Below are 18259 nucleotides of genomic sequence, written 5' to 3' on the forward strand. Positions count from 1 at the left end.
TATTTCTATGGGAAGGCACTCTTAGTCGTTCTACAACCAGTCATGGCTCGTTTCCTTACCGAAGACTCGGATGCGTCATAGGGTGATGAATAAGAAGAGTTGTGAACGTGAGCGACGAAAGAAAGAGTAGGGTGCGTGAGTAGGGGTATACGCGAAACGCTATTTAATTTGTTTCCTAGGGTGTCACGCGTCCAACCACCCCATTAGACGAAAATAGGCCTCGCGATTTATGCGTCGACGAGATTATCTGGAAGATAAGGGCGGGCAGTCAGATAACCGCTGGAATTTCGGGGGTTGTTTTCGTATGGAGGACAGATCGAATTTATCACCCATCGACCTACTTAACTGCTGTAGCCGAGGATGGATCTTGGCTCCGATGTTACTTTCAGAAACTGGGACTCTTGTGATTGTTCCGGTATAACGTCGATGAAAACTAGCTGGTGCGTTTTAGGAAGTTGATGCTACTTTATGAAGCTTATGGAAACAAGTTTAATTGGTTCATTTTGTTGAATATTTATTTATTACCAAATAGCGTGTCATTTGTTTGCAATAGTTTGTACAATTCTTCATGGATGTTTATTTACGATATTGTAATTTCAGAATTAATGCGATTAAAAAATGGTTTCTTCTATTTTTTTTCTTTTTTCAGAATAGATGAAGAATGTTTAGCTTTTTATGTGTTCCTTATAAACCATACTTTATAAAATTGCCCATTCTACATCAAAAAGGTGAATGATTTCTTTATTGTAATTTTGTATCTAGAAATAGGAATATGTAAGTTACCTTACATTTTTCTATGGTATTACGTTTACGCAATTTATGCGTATTATTTCACTGTTCTATCCCTAGTGGATCAAAACATTTTCCTCGTTTCACATATCTAATTGTTTTTACGTAGAATACTTATTTTAAGAAAAAGATTGGGTAATAAACTTTGATTATGGACATAATTCTTCGTTTCTTTAGGTAATTAATTATTCAGAGTGAAAGTCGCATTAACCTACTTACCACACCAAATATTCAGTCTTTCCGCTTCCTTCATTTACCTCTAACAATTCTCCTCCATTTTCCATCTTGCCCGTTCGCGAATACCTTCGATTAAAATTAACCCCGCTCGATTTCTCGCAATTAAAAGAGGAAGATATTGTAGGAAGTAAAAAAATGACATTCTTCTTCTTCTTTACATTTTATAAAAACTACACGTTTCAAAAATGCTTTCTTTAAATTGAGATATTTTCCTTCCTGAAGATATTTTTAGAGACGAAAGAGATAATAGACAGTATCAGCATACGCTATTACTTTCAATATATTCGAAGACATTGGCTATTTTTTAACACCTAAAATATCTTCAAATGTTGCCAACACACAATCTTGCAATTCGATAAATTATTAATTCACTAAACGTGTTTGTTCTCAGTGAAAAAGAAGCTGGTCAAAGGTAAAATTTGAACGCACTGTGTTTTCTTCGTAAAATAATCCGAAGAACAGTTTCTATGACTAATGTTAAATTAACAAAAAATAAGTTCTCTAATTGAATTTCTATTTCTAAATTTGTAAAAAACAATTGTTATCACAAACTAAAAAATTCTCTTTTGAAAGACTTTGAAAAGTCTAAACGCTTTAATTATTTGGAAATTCAAGCTAAAGATATTATCGTACCTTCATGATCTTCAAGAACTTCCATAAGTCATGGTGATATGGATCTCACAAACGTCATGGAGCTACATATTAATATTATCGAAGCACCGTATTAATATTGTGTCGTAGAATGTACGAAGAATCAATCTACAAACTCAAAACTCGAGTTCTTAAGTTTTTGTCGCCTTCAGCCAAAGACAACGTAGCAATTATCAATCATAACGAGTCGAAAAGTACACGACCAACACGCTCCAATTGAAAAGTCACCTCGGAAACAGTTCGGAAGCACTTGACGCGATTATTGAGCGAGGGATTGAAAGGTTGGCAAGTGCGGCTGGAAGTTCGAGTTCCGGATTACGCAGCTCGTCGAAGGATACGAAACTTTTGTAATTGTTCTATCGATTTCCTCTCCCCTACCTAGTCTCGGAAATAAATGTTCTCTACGCCAGGAAGACGATCGAGCGCACGCAGCTTCCCGAAATTAAACGGTTAGGCGTGTCCTAAACTCTCTTTTCCCGTTGTTCCCATTTAAGAGAACAACAATAGGCAACCCAACGAATGGAGAAGTGTTTTTTGAAAATAATTGCGCGGCTCTCTGAGCACGCAGAATTAGATGGGGAAAGGTATGGATTGTTATCCTTGCTGTGTAATTTCCACCGAGCCACTGGCAAATGGCGGCGTTTCGGTGGGGATTTTAAGAAACAAGGGGTCAAAATTGTGCCGGTGTTGTTAGGTAAATTCGGCGAGGGCTGGCGTGAAGTAAGAGAATATGGTTATAGAGGGTGCTAAAGATTGTTCTTATGCGGTTCTTGATGAGCACTGCGAAGAAACAGAAATCAAAATAAATTCAATGATTGAGTGTGTTTTGTTTTTATTTTTATTTTGGTTTTTTTACAATTTGTCCTGAAGGACATTTGGTAAAGTGTTATATCTTATTGGTGAAAAAAAAAAATAAAATAAAAATAAATATAGCATGTGGGTGGCTACCCCCAGCGAGGTGCCAGCTTCGTTTTTTTATAAGTTATATCTTTTATGAGATCTATTGGGTGTTTCCTTTTTAATTGAGTGTGTTTTGTTTGAGTCTTTTAGAGCAATTTTCAGAAGAACGATTGCGGCATAATTTTCATAGTAATTTTAAGATCGTCAGCGTTTTTCGCATCTGATTTTGTTCTTCTGTTTGTATAATTGGAATAACAAACGACTGGAATAATATACGACTTTAATTAGATATAAACTTTAAATAGGGAGTAACGTGATATTAAAAATCATATACTTATATTTCCTTGAACATGAAATATAAAATTATAAGACGAAATATATTGTTTCCTCTTTATTCTTAGAAGATAATTAGTTCAATAAATCGAGATAACACATCCGATTCCATTCAACTGGTCGCAAATAATGCCGGCGAATATCTGCTAAGCTAATGCAATTGGATCCATTTAACTGCTTATGAATAACGCTCGGTATCTCGTGTGCAATCTTGCTGACTGTGTTTCGTAAACACCATTTCGCGAATGAGTCATTTCAATTCGTTGATATAGTGCCCGATATGGTGTATCAATGTTTGGTATTACAATTTTATAATACTTTTTATCGGATGTGATTTTACAGAAACGACATGAAAATTAAAAAATATTGTATCTACCGAGTTTTGTGTTTTAAGTGCGAAATTTGAAAATTTGCAAATGCAAAAATTGCTCATTCTAATTATTTAAATTGCTTAGGTCTGAATTAGAAAATGTTGTTCCTTTTATAAATTTAAATAAAAATCCACAATTAATAGATTATTAAACCAAATTGATTCGAATCGACAGAAATTAATAATTGATACAAAAATTAGCAAACAAATTTCTGTTATGAATGTGTGGTAGAGTTTATCGGGGATTTGATATTATTCGAGAAGAAGAAGACTATTAGTCTTTGCCATAAGTATTGATTAATTAATTGAATGTCTTCTACGAAGTTTCCACGTAAATGAATCTACTATTAATCAAAATTGGATTAGCAGAAAAAATGTCTTGGAGCAGAAACGACGATCACAACAATACCAAATGATCTTCGCACAAAAACAGAGAATTAACGATGGTGACTGGGTCATTTTTTATATCTTTATATTATACTTTTTCGATTATGTTCACGTCATTACTTCATTCGATTATCATATGTATAGGTGTTATTTCATTTTTTTAAATAATTTCGCTCTATACACTTCGTTATTTACAAATGTCGTTCAAGTAATCATCATTGTATATTTGTCATAAGTTATGAAAATTATATAACTGTGACAAAATTACAAGTATTGAAAGACAAAACCAGCATCCATTCGTTTCGTTCATCATTGGACGACGTTCTTCTTTTATCGATTCTTTTAGAGCTGAAACGGCTACAGATTAAAACCAGTTTTATCGAAAATTAAATAGATCCACTTATAACTTAATTACTTATTTAATAACTCGCTATTCTTAACACTGTGGCACTCGACCAGTGACGTGCAAAATATATTCCCCTTCATTAAAAGGTTCAATTTTAATCCATTCTTCGTACTTTATTCTATTTTGGAAACGTAGAGAAGGTTAAAAATAATGAAAAAATTTCACGTTCTTTCAAACTGAAATTACCGAAAAATAAATGACCCAATGATAGTCAGACGATACTTAAAACTCCGAGAATCGATCCCAGGCCATTGGATACCACCAGATGCTCTAACGATCACCTTATGAATCAAGTGAGGGTTACATCTTTCTTTTACTACCCTTTTAATTACCCACGGCGGGTCTCATAAAAAGGAAACCGAGCTTCTATACAGCCTCTCATTTGCCTTCGTCACGACCGCTATTGCGCAATAAAAAAATAAGCGGATCGATACGCGTTGAAATTCGCAGTGATCTCGATATCTCGAACATTCACACGGGTCTCGTCTCGGTATCGAGGAGTCGTATCGTGCTGCAGCGGCCGGTTACGAGCTCTGTGCGGTCCGGCCGCCACGCCGCTCCCATCAACCCCCTTCATCCCTGTGTTCTCATTTTACGCACCCGTACCGTAACGCACGCTATCGCCTGCTCCTAAAGCCGACTACCTCTCTCTCTTCCTCTCCTCTCCTCTCCTCCTCCATTCGAATATCAGTGTACGCGTACAGTGGCTCATGAAAGTATTTCAACACTTATCATAGAAAACTTCTACATTGTATGTTATATAAAATATTTTCAGATATCATTCGTATTTTCACATTATAATATTGTTTTTATATTCAAATTTGATTAGCATGTAGGAAATTTGTATGTACATTTTATGTGGGTTACGCGAAACAGTTTGAAATTTCATTAATATTGTAATGAGATAGAACTGTCATTATATCGATTAAAGAATCCAATCTGAAAACGTGTATAGAAGTTATAGGACATTTATTGCAAACATAAATTTATAAAAGATTAATATATAGCAAGAATAGTTATCCTATGCATATAATAATAAGTAGACTGCTTTTTATTTTATGGATTTATAGAAGGTTGAAAGGTGCAAAAGTTTACAGAATGCAATCTAATAATAGGGATTAAAAATGGGTCGCCGAATAACGATACCTGTTAATATAATAAATAATTGAGCATATAAATTCTTTACTATTCAAGCGAGGTTAAATTACTTTCCCAATGTTTCATCAGATTTTACTCTGTTTCTTCTAACCGTTCTAATACTTGTGAACGGGGATGTACTCGCGCGAAGGAAAAGCTGGTGGTTGTGCGCGTATCACCTTTACGTTCGCAGGACCGCGAGTTATTTATTTTTATGGGGTTTCGCTCTTTCCGGGGCGCGAGCGCGCACGCAGCAGCCTTCTTCTCCGAAAAGTCCTCGAGGATTCGGAGGAGCAAGCACCCCAGGGGTGAACTATAGAAAGAGAAAGAGACAGAAGAAAGAGGGAGTCACCGTTTCCACGCGCCAGGAGACCCTCGCCAGGAGAGAAACCCTGTGCCCGGTTAATGGCGTTACGGGGTTGCCATGGCGACGAAACCCCATAGAAGCTGTACCAACGACGGCACCGCGCCCGCTGGAAAGCCCATTTATTCTGGAAAAACATTATAAGAAGCGGAGAGGCACGAGCCATCGCCGCGTAGCTACGCGCTGCCACTTGCATCCCCCGATGCGGTGCCTATGCGCAGTCTTCTGAGAGCCAGGGTCAGTTCTTTCGTCCCCCTTCTATAAACGTAAGGGGATGATGCCACGACGTATACCTTCTGCCCCGTTTTTCCGCTTACGATGACGAAGAACACCCTTCCATGGAAGGTTACAGATTGTCGGGTGAGAAAAGTGGCACGTGAAGTCGGAAATCACGCGAGATTCGACAGTTGCAAAGGGAGAAAAGCTGGTCACCTAGCTAGAGGATGTTGCAAGGGATCGATGATTTGAAGCGTTAGCGTGAATCAGTTGGAGAAGCTCTGTTGGTGTATTTGTATCGCGTTGTCCTTTTAAGTTGGCGATGGAAGGGTGGCTTTTGATTAGTGTCGCGTCGGTGCACGCGTTTTAGGCAACTCGGGGGTGAAACACAGTGGAAGAGTCGTGGTAAATGTTCGTCACGAGGTTAATATGGTGAGGATAATTTTGTGATGCATTCTTTTGGAGGGTTTGGAGTGTTCGAAGCTGTGTGAAGAGATTTGATGATATTGAAATGGTACTACTATTTAGCTTTTTAAGGAATGAACGTTGAATTTCCAATGGGTAATTAAAACATGTGATTGGCATATTAAAAATTTTATACTGAGTTCATTTTGCAACATTTTCTTACATCGATCTTTACAATCTTTTTCATAAATTCATTATTATGTAAGATTTAATATTTGAACAAATTTGATGTAATAGATAACTAAATGTTCTAAAAATGTGCCACCTAAACGTTCTAACGATAAAAGCAGATTCCCATGGCATATTTTTTTATTTAAAGAACGCAAGTTATTTAAAGAACGACAAAGAAGGGGTGGCTTTTGAAGCAACATAAAATTATTGAAGAGCATTTAGCTGTTGGAATGGGGATGAAATGCGTCACACGGGGAAGACTGTAAATAGAATAAATGGTCGTCACATGCGTGTTCGTCGTGACGTCGTAATAATAATTCCGCGGTGATGGAAGGGAGTGTGGAATCGATACGTGTGACGCGCGTATGTAATCGAGGAAGCCGCTTACGCGGCCTGTTGCGAAACAATAATCCGGCGAATAATTGGTCGATAGGTGTTACGGTTGTCCGGTCAATCTCGCCGAGAACCGGCCTATAATACGACCATCGCATCGCGCTACAATCGCGATTGCTCGTCTATTAACGCCACTCGGCACGGCCGTCGACAGTTTGCCTGTCCGGTGACACAATAGATTAAACTAGATTTCGACAATAGTGTCGGATGAAAGAATGGAAAGCAGCTTTCGCGATGGGAACCAACATCTGACGGATGAACACGTGTGCGCTACTAGATGACCCGCTTTGTCGCCCCCGAATCGATTCTTGGTATACCTTTTGTTCCTGTTTTTAGTTTGAATTGTGTTCTAATGACAGGATCAAGTACAATCTTATTCATAAGTAATAGGATTAGGCACCTCATTATTAAGCTGCCAATGCATTTCTGAGAAATCTTCCTATCCATTAGCCAATTAATCTATTTTGCTCTGCAACTACTATCTGCTGAAACGAATCTCATTAAATATCTTCAAATTTTGCTTCAATTACCTATGAAAAGGAGAAAAACGAAAAATACTAAAAAATATTGAAAGTATTAATAATCAAGTAAAGAATATATTGAAGAGTATTTATTACCAAATACGAAATGTTTACAAAACTATTCTAATGTCTAATCTAACCATACATTCCCTAAAAATGATTAGCATAGAACAGTCATAAAGGTGCAGATCTCCAAAATAATCCATTTTTACTAATGTACTCGTATATCAAAAGAACAATCAAAAACAATTCGTCCAAAATTACTACGCTAAATATACCAACCATAAATCTATAATCTTCTATAATATTATCTCTCCAAGTGAATCTCACTAAACAATCCTGCAAAAACGCAATTGCCTGCTAAAAACGAAACATATTTACACGCATACGCAGATACTCCATCACGATGATCCATACAAGGATATCCACATTATGCACCATGAACCATGCCACGTTTCTGGACGTGCGTGCACCAGCGACGGGTGACCGTAACGTTGGCTTGTGGCGCGTTGCAAAACAACACGGCGCAAAATTGTTCAGGCCAGACCGGGATCCGCGGCTGGCCGCAAAAACCCTTTGCGGATAACTCGCGCGTCAAAACATCGAGCAATTAACCCTCCAGGGGATTTAAAGGCGTCTAGAGAGGGGGTGAAACGGAGCATCGGCCCAGGTCCCGCTTATGTGTCCCGGGGGTTTTTGCCGAGGGTCCCCCGGTCCGTGGGTTCCTGTGCGACCGCAAGGGAATTACTAAGGATTACATGAAAATTCTATTATCGTCTTAACGTCGCGCTTCATATCCTGCGCCGACGAAATCGGGCTAATGTCGCGAATCAATCCTAGTTTACTGGCTTTTTAAGGAGAATTTTCTTAATACCGTCGAGACGTGACTATGGAATTGCGAGTTTAAGGATGGTGGGTGAATTTTTGGTAATAAACGATGGATTGAAAATGAAAGTCCGGTGTTATAAATTAAGGAAATGTGAGGAGAAGCTAGTGACAGGTTATTACTTATTTACAATTCTTGGGGGGATTCGAAGTTATTAGGGGCGGGTCGTTTGATGATGTAATAAGAAGATAATAAGGTATGGGGTTTCTCTGTAAAATCAGGGAAAGTTTAGATAAAAAGTAGTCCAATTTATGAGGTCCTCGCAATTTTCCTAAAGACGTAAATAGAATATTGAGAACATCGAATAGTCTTTGGATAGTCAACTTTTTTGGTATTTGGAAGGATTAACAGGGGAAATTATGTTAGTTAAAATTCAGAGTTTTAGATAGAATCAATCTTGGTTTATTAGAATTTTTTACGATATTTTAGAGATATAACACGTAGAGTAACTCACGCAGTAGCATTTTCGGATTATGAGTGAAGATTGGATTTCTGGGTTCTTTGATAATTGGAAGACTGTGAAGTGAAAAGGTTATCCATTTTGTATTTTATATCAGGAAAATTTTTTGTGGAATCAATCTCAGTTTGCTAGGTTTTTAAAATATCCTTGAAAGAATGGCGACGCGGTCGTGGAATGGTTGGTTTGAGGATGATGGATGAAGATTGGATTTGTGGATACTTCGATGACAGGGCTACGTAGTTTATATTTAAAAACACTAAATTTAGTAAAAGTAAAAGGTTTAGTTAAATATATTATGAAAATTATTAGCGTTTAATTTGTCAAGTTGATTCATTGCTTAAAAGTTATCTTCTGGAAGGTTTAGAAATATCTAAATTGAATTCTAGAATAATTAGTTCGGTATTTGAGTACATAATTATCGAATTTGAATTTGGTACATCGTGAAATTCCTTTCTTTATGAATTGGATATTACAATTTTTTAATTTACACATATACTCGTCTATATTGAATAGTCGACAATATTAATCACGTGATTGTTAGAGATATTAATAATAATTTACCGTATTATTTACTTCATTTTTCAATTGTTGAATATAATACGTCTTAGTTATCAAATACTACAATACATATGAATAATTGTCTTATTGAACACTTTCAAATTGAGTTGCTTCATAATGTGTTTATAACTTTCTAGTTATTGTTGCCCAGAAATTATTACGTGTGTTGTTATTGCAATATCTGTTTTCTTAAACGTATCAATTATCAATATGTATTGTAGTAAAATATGACGTAATTGCTCACTGTTTCGCACTTGGCTGTGTTTTCAATTAACAGCAACTCCAAATTACATGTGTACACAAGTAAATTAATTCAAAAAACTGGAATTTCCTGTTCGCAAATTAATTTAATCGAAATCGTAGCATAATGTAAACTGAAAGAAGTACGAAACTATGAATTCTATTTGTTAGTGGGAATATAAGAACCTTTGATAAAGTTATTTCAGTAATCAACGTCTCTTAACAACGAAAAGCGACCATATCTTCTAATTAAAAGTTTCAGCAGAATGTTGGATCATACTAACAGCGTAACCACATTTCTCTTAATTGAAAGCTTCAGAGGTAATTTATTAAATTATTAATCCAAAGTGAGAAATTAATCCCAAGAATTGAAGACAGGGCATTTCCACTAAAAATCCTACATCCAAAATTTGTTAATCTTCAAACACAATAATAAAATGTGTATATTAAAACACGGTATTCGAGGAAAGAGCTTAGCCTACTCTATTCATTTTACTCACGTCCATTCATTTTACATGTACATATATATCATAAAAATAAAAACACATTTGCTCACCACTTTCGAATTCCAAAATTAAGTACATTCATCTTACACAATATTTTATATCTATTCGACACAATATTTCCAAATATGTATTTTTCTGTTATCAAACACTATCTTAGAATATCGGAAATTACTATAATCAACTCAGTGAATACTCGATCCGCTTTCATCCATTCTGCACGATATTGCACAAGTTTCTTAAGCAAGAACCACCTAATATCAAATTGCATACCTCTAATAAAATTCTCAATTAGCTCTCAAATCAGATTTCACTTCTCACTGACATAGCATAATGTTAATGAAAGGTGCGGTGTGTGGAGTTGGCAAGTGGCGTAAGTCGCGTAATTGGCGATAATAAATTAATAGTGGCGGCGTCGTTCGTCATGCAGACGGGACGTGTGCGTATTCGGCTTTGTAAGGGTGCGGTCCAGGTCCGAAGAGCGTAGCGCGAGTGGCTGGCGCGCTGGCTCTCACCACAGCCAATTACCGTTCCCTCATTAATCCGGTTAATTGAGGATCACACGAAAAGTCTGTTATAGCCTTGCGACACGCGTCAGAGATTTTAATTTCGTCGCGTACAGTCAGGGATGCGACCGAACAGTTTAATGCAATCAGTCGGTGTGATACGCGAGCTGTTCGCTCGTCGTTCGCGATCATATTCCGTTCTAAATATCGCCTATTCCATGGCCAAAGAAAAATAATATAAGATTAAAACTAACGAAACAGTATAAAAGTTCAGAATTATCTGGGTAGCATAAAAATAATATCACTTTTGTATGGGATAATTAATGGAATTAATTCTTAGAATTAATAAAATTGTTGAACCATTTCAGTTTGTTATTCCCTTTGGAAAGTGTAAAACATATTTGTAATGGAAAGACTATCAAAATTCTATGGTTTTATTTTTATGATGAGATTTTCTTTTTTGATGATTCTATCTTAATAAATTTATGACTTTAGTGTAGAGATAAAGCTACAGATTTCTAGATGGCAAAGCGTGACTGTGACTCAGGATGAACTTGCAAATCCATCGATGAAGCGTGAAGTTCGAGGGGTGAATTATGAATAGGAACCGACGTTCACAATTTCCTTATCATCCATTTCATCGTTATCCCTAAATTCTTCTGTTCTTCCGATTCTTCTCGCATGACCAAACCTCATATTCTCGTAACCATTCCATGTATACCCCCTGTGCATCGTTCTTTGCATGAAAGCTATATACAAAGCAATTCATTGCCATTCGTAACCATCTGACAATCGGATGAAGGTAATATACAGTAATATAATCAGTACCAGAAAGAAATTATATATATAATAAAGATATTTCCTAAAAGAATAGCCGATTTAGAAAATCATCAATTCTGAGATTCTGTTGCAAACTAATTTCTTGAAAATTTACTTTTCTTGACCGACTCCCTTGATTTAATATTACGAAATGAAATTACAAATTTCTGGAAATAAATCCCGAAAATAGAATTCTTTAATTTCGGTTCGCTGAACGACGCTGTGACCTATCACGATAAATCTGTCAGGTGAGTCTCAAAATTTCTGAAAAGGAAAAAATGGAGACAGTTAAATTTCGAGAAATTATCAATATTTCCAACCCTGTTGCCATCTTTTGCGTCAGTCGATATTGCTCTTCCAGCGAATCGAAGATAGAAACAGAAGCAAGCAATCTTGTTGCTACCTCTCACGACCCAAAAGACGCGATCGATCGACAGGTCCGCGTTCCATTAAGCAAGCCGATAGCAATCGGGAATCCGGTTGCGTTAATAAATGCCAGCTGACACGCGTCCCTGACCTGCCCGAGGTGTCGCTAAACTAGCGTATTTTCCGACAATTACCCCATGATACATGGACGGTACGAATACGCGTGTACACGTGTGCTCGCGTAACACTCACACGCATCCATAGCTGTTCTGTAATATTCAACGTGACGATCAGTGGCCAGGGTTGAACCGGTGAACGTGTGGCGAACGATCGGTGGCTGGTCAGCCGCGTGGCCGGCTTGCCACAACCAATTACTGCTCTCTCATTAACTCTGTAATAATCATCATCGTCTCTGCCGTGCTTACCTACGTTGCTTTCTCGCTTTCATCCTTCTCCGTCTTGTTCCATCCATCTCATTTCGTCTTGTTTCGCCCTTCTCTAACGAACCATTTGCTCTCTATGCTTCCGTGTCTCTCGTTGAACGCATAATTGCTTTTGAAAAAGGGTGCTTCAAGTATAGGATGAATTGGGTATGGTGCGTCGGTGGGTGAAAGCGTGCTTCTGAAAGCTGCCGGGCTTTTCGCACGCAATAATAATCATAGTCAGTGATGCGTTCTGAAAGACTTTCGATCGTTTTCGAACGTATTCGAGGTCGGAAAGTTTGGAGATTTTTTAGATTAATTGTTAATATAACGAAGAGCATAATTGAGCTATTGATTATAGTTGAGACGAGATGACAAATAATAAATCTTTTTTCTTTATCGCGAAGCAAACTGCAGGAGTATTTCTTCGGTAAATATGACAACATCGAAAGAACAGAGTTCTTTACGCTCGAACGTAGCTAACGTTGAAAAACTCGAACTAAAATTTGCAAGAAAATTCACTCGATTCACCATTTCGTTTTACCATCGCTTTCTCCGCGAATATTCTCAACCATCCAGTCATATTCCAAATAATTACAATTTTTACAGTATCGAAAACCTTGGGAATACTTCGAAATTGCAATTGGCGACCGTCCATCCCCAATTACAGACGGAAAACAGAGATAGGCGTGTTGTTTCGATCGCAGGAAAGCCATTGTTCGAGCATTGTGTCGACCAGGAATGGGACAGGAAACACAAGCCTGCAGAGGCTTGAATAATTCCGGGTGGCGCGCGATCGAACGGACCCCGGATCCTGAGCGGAGGGATTTTAATTAAGGAAATTAAGCTATTTATTGCGAGTACCCTCCTGTGCCGCGTTACTTCTCTGTGTTGGCACCAGCCGTCTTGTCGCTGGCACCTTTTTCTCGTCCTATCCACCGCAAGTCGAGAACAAAGCCAGGTTTCCATCGTCACTCCCTCGCATTCCTTGCATCTTCATCGCCCTTTCCGACTCTTTAACGAGGCTAATTGCTCGAGAAGAAGTTCGCGAAAGCGAATCGACCGCCGCGATGCGGAAAGTTCCGCGACCAAGGGTAAAACAACGATGTAATTCGGCGGGATTGACGATCTTTCGAGTGTTCGTTAAACACCATCCTCTGAAAAACATAAAACGATAGAAGTGCAGCTTTCCGTCTTTAAAGTTTCGCCGGTTTGTTTGCTGCGCGGTTAATGGTACTGAGACTTTTCGATTGGGAATTAAAACGGTTGGCGGAGTTTTCTGAACAGAGTCGAATGTTTTAGAAATTGGATGGAATTTGTTGAAGAAGATAGAGTTTCAGGTTCTTGTATCGTTTCCTTGATATCGAGGAAGAGACTGTTATAACATAGAATTTTGGAGATAGAATGGAGGAATTCTTCGTTTTGGATGTTCGGTGCAGTAACTATCGAAAGTGGGTCAAAATGATTCGTAATATACAGGGTTATCTATTTAACTTGGAACCCGTGTTCACGAGAATACATGAGAATAGCAACATGCACATATATTATGTTAGATATATATAACATATATGTAACATTTACGCTTACCACTACAGTTAAATGTCGCTCGTCATCTATAAGATTGTTTTATTTTAGAATACTTTTTAAATAAGAATATATCGACGTACAGAAAATTTGTATGGCAACATTTAATATAACAAATTATATAATAGGCAACGCGAGATTAAATTGGTCGCAGAATCCAGCTAAGTGTACCATTCGCTATGTATCCGTTCCCTCGCCTTGTCACATGGAACGAAAAGGAACGTGTATAGAAAATTGAAGTTGTGCGCCCGCGATACAATTCTAAATGAATCAGTTAGGCGTCTGAAAGCATTCGTGGGGTATGCTAAACGCTCGCATTAAACATTCATGAAGTCGTCTTTGTGCACGCTTTTATGAAGCGGCGACAAAACATTTTTTTTCCGAACGCAAACTGAAATGGAACGCGTGTATCGAAAATGTGTCACATGGCTTCAAGATTCAGAGAAGTGCGTGATGAATGCGCGTTTAGAAGCGATAAGTGGTACCGTTTATACAGACACGCACTAGGTGCCTGAGTTCCTTGAACTCGCGTTACGTTAAGAGTTTCAAATAGCACGAGATTCTTAAGATTAAATGAGTTTGTTATTATAAATTTATGAGACAATATAAAATAGAATTCCTAATTTTGGGTTGGATCTTTCTTCCACTTTAATATTCATTTTTTTAATTCGACGAAGATATCTGTTTGTAAAATTCTTTTAAAAAGACGAGCTGAGGTATAATCAAACCTACTCTTTTTTTATTATTTAATTTGTACTTTAAAATTTTTCCAGCTGGACATTTGGTAAATTTTTCTAACTTAATTGATAAATAACGTGTGGATGGCTACCCCCAGCGGGATACCATCTTCGAGTTTGACTATTTTATTTCTGTAGTGAGGTCAGTGGGGTGCAATCAAACCTACTGTACTCTAATATATATAGTGGGAGTCAAAAATGAATATATGTATATATTTTGAGGAAATTTGAAATTCTTTCCAAAACTCCTACACGTATATGTATATATAGCACAGATTGAAAATTGATTGAAAAGATGTAAGATACGTAAAGGTGCAAATTAATAGAAGAAACATAGATATTTCAAGTAAGCCTGTATTATCTATTAGGTTAGTCAATATTATACGAACCTGATTTCAATAAAGGGTATACTCATTCTGATTCTCACTATACAAAAGTACAAAACATTTAGCGTCTTATTTTTCAACGTTCTATGAAGTAAACAAAGGAAACCAGCAAACTCTCAATCACGAAATAAACGAAAAACATAATCTTCCACGGAGATCGCATAACAGAGTAGGCAGACGGTAATCTTCACGAAAAAAGAGGCTTATGACAAACGTATATCACGAGTGACACAAACGAATATGACGAGGTGGAAGGTTGAAAAACAGACCTTGGCTGCACTCGAGCCACGTCGAAGAATTTCCTTTATCCGAGTATATTGAAATTTTTAAGCGACCAGAACACATAGCACAAGACTATTCGTAGATGTGCTTATAACGAGTACCACGGTCTTTATTGCGGAACGAAAAAGTCGTATAATAGACGGGCGAAGCGTGTTTTCCTTTTATAGGGTGCGTGCAACTGCGTATGGAATATACATGAGAAATAGGAAAAGAGAGAATAAGAACGAGGAAGCATGCGAGGGTGCAGTCGACAAGATGTGCCTCGTGTCGATGAGACACGCTCGTATACTCTTATGCTATTCAAGGAGGATCTTCCCCAAGTATATGCGCCTCAGGAGACCGTACGGTTTCCCCTTTATCGAACGGCCCTAGACGACCCTTAATTTCGTACTAACGCTTTTCCTACTTTGTTCGGCCGAGTTCTATCTGTCACGCGTGTCTCGCGGGAACTTTGAAGGGAAACGCGCAAGGAACGAATGCGTTTATCTCGTAAATATCGCTGGTATCAATGGCGATATATAAAATAGGCTTCGTTGATCGATATTAGGGTCTGGGTATTTTATTTGCCAACAATTTTAGACATTTTATTTGAAAACAGTTTGGAATTTTTCTCTTACTTTTGTGAGATTTTCAGGTAAAACTGGGATATATAGAGTGGAACGATGCAAACACAAAATATTGAAGCAAATAGTATGGCATAAAAGATATAACTTAGAAAAAACGAAGCTGGCACCCCTCTGGGGGTAGCTACCCACATGCTATATTTATTTTTATTTTATTTTTTTTTTCTTCACCAATAAGATATAACACTTTACCAAATGTCCATAAGGACAAATTGTAAAAAACCAAAATAAAAAAAAAAAAATAGTATGCAGTCTCAATGCTGGGAAGAAATCATTCAACAAAGAGGATATCTAACAAAATATTAAATATTCATTGCACAAATCTTTATGGATGCAACTAAACACAGAATATACATAAAGATACGACTGTACGTAAACATTCGAGTTCATTCATTAGACGAATAAGGATTGAGGATCGAGAATTTATAGTCATTGCGTACGTTTTAAAAACTCATATAAACAAAATTCGAAAGGAAGTATTCATCAGCGGTTCGTTTCTATTCGATCCATTAGAGAAGTCTTTTGGGAGATGGAAAGTTCCGAGTCCAATAATAATCGTATGGATTAACTTTATTTCTTAGTGATATATTATCCTCAAATGGGTAATAATCCCTTCGTTTAATTCTTAGGAAAGATTGTCGGAGATCTAATTGAAAAGTTGGATCGACTATGATTTATTTGAGCCTTTTTAAAGTATAATATTACCGTAATATACGATTTATTTCTTCTAAAAAAGAAAAAAAAAAGAGGAAACATCCTCTGTTAATTAACTTTTGTATAGAAGACGTGATTGCTTCGCTGGAAAATAGATTAGTCGAGAGCAAAACTCATAGTCATGCTGCAAAATCAGGAAACACTCCTGTTGGTTTTGTTATTGGGTAACGTAGCAAATTTCTTTCCCTCCAATTACCAACCATTTATATCTTACATCTCACGAGCATTACCTGCATTTTTCATTGTATCATACAAATTTCTTTATCATTTTTCATCTTTCTCTAATTTTCATCATTTTCAATCTTCCACTCGTTATACTTATTAATTCTCTCTTCTTCTACACATAGCCAGTTACAGAGGTCTGTAAGTTGCTGAATTTTATGTGTTTGTCTTATTGAGAGCAACTGTTGTACACTTTAATGAATATTTTCTATGTATCGTTGTATATTTTTGAATTTTAGTACCACTCCATCTTGCCTAAAACCTTCCTGAGATATGTTCTTTAGAATTCTAGGATATCTCGAGAATTCGTCTGTCATATTTTCATTTGTCGTATTTTCCTCCTGTCCTAGTATTTTTTATAGCCTTTCTTTTATGGTGTCCTTTTTATGGTGCTTTTCGTGCTACCGGAATTTTTTTGCTGCCCTTAAAACTCGTTTCGCTGAAATCCTTTTTTTCGGTGTATCTGGTAAGTTTTTTTCTATAGTTTCAGCTCTCTTTTTTTCGTTTCTCTTGTATACCAGCTTTTTATTGTTGTGGAATTCTTCCTTTCGGTATTCTTGTATTGTTCTTTCTAGTGCAAAATTTTTTATACTTTTTTGCTGCCTTTACATTGCTCTTTTTATTTGGTATGAAATTCTCTTGTGTTGCTTTTTTTCATTACCTTCAATTTCTTTTATTATATTCTTTTGCTTTATTTTTTATTATTCGAATTTTTCATTCATTCGAAAGTCGAATTGAATCTTCTATTTCCAATTCCTTCTCGTTGCGATTCTCTTACTTCTTTAAGTATCTTGTTTTGATACATCCTCGCATTACATCTTATTACAAAAATTACAATAGTAAAATCGCTCTCTCGAATATGGTCATTTGTATGGCAATTATTAACCCAAAATCCCTATTTCCGTTGAATAGTAGTACTCACGAAATAACTCGAAATGAATGATCTCACATCGTGAAATCAAACCGTGGAATCAACCGAAAAATCCGATCGAGACATTGTGCGTGTATCATGGCCAGTTCAGATAACCGAGGTTTCACTGTACTCCTAACGTTAAACAAAACCCCGTAATTTATTAGGTGACACAGGAGTACATAACGAGTGGTTAGTTTCCACAACGTCGTTAATCCACTTCGTGTTCCAAGAACAAACCATCATCACACGCGTGCTTATTTCATACGGCGGACAAGGCTGATTTTTATTGGTTTAGCCGGGTTGAAACGTTAGAGGGGTCGAGAGGAGCTTCGTGCAATATTCGTCATGGAAAGTTTATCGAAAGGACGATAAGCAGCGAGTCTGGACGCTCGGCGGATGGCGTCATCGGTTTTGCTACGGGGATCGATGCTGAAGTGCTGCGTGAGTGGTTCTTACCGGTTGTTTAGACTTCGAAAGACGAGGCTGGTCACGTTCTCGATATCAGACGCATAGCTGCGTTTTGTATACACTCACACTCTGCTTTCAACGCCAGAAAAATTATTGCCATAACGAACCAAACGATTCCACGTGTCCGCTATTCGTTTCTTTCTTTCTTTTTTCATTCTTTTTTCACAGCGCCCATTCTATAGCGTGACCTGTGTCGGCCACTGTGCGCTTGTTTCGTTTCGATCGATCCG

The sequence above is a fragment of the Bombus pascuorum genome, chromosome 7, assembly GCF_905332965.1.
Source record: "Bombus pascuorum chromosome 7, iyBomPasc1.1, whole genome shotgun sequence".
NCBI lineage: Eukaryota > Metazoa > Arthropoda > Insecta > Hymenoptera > Apidae > Bombus > Bombus pascuorum.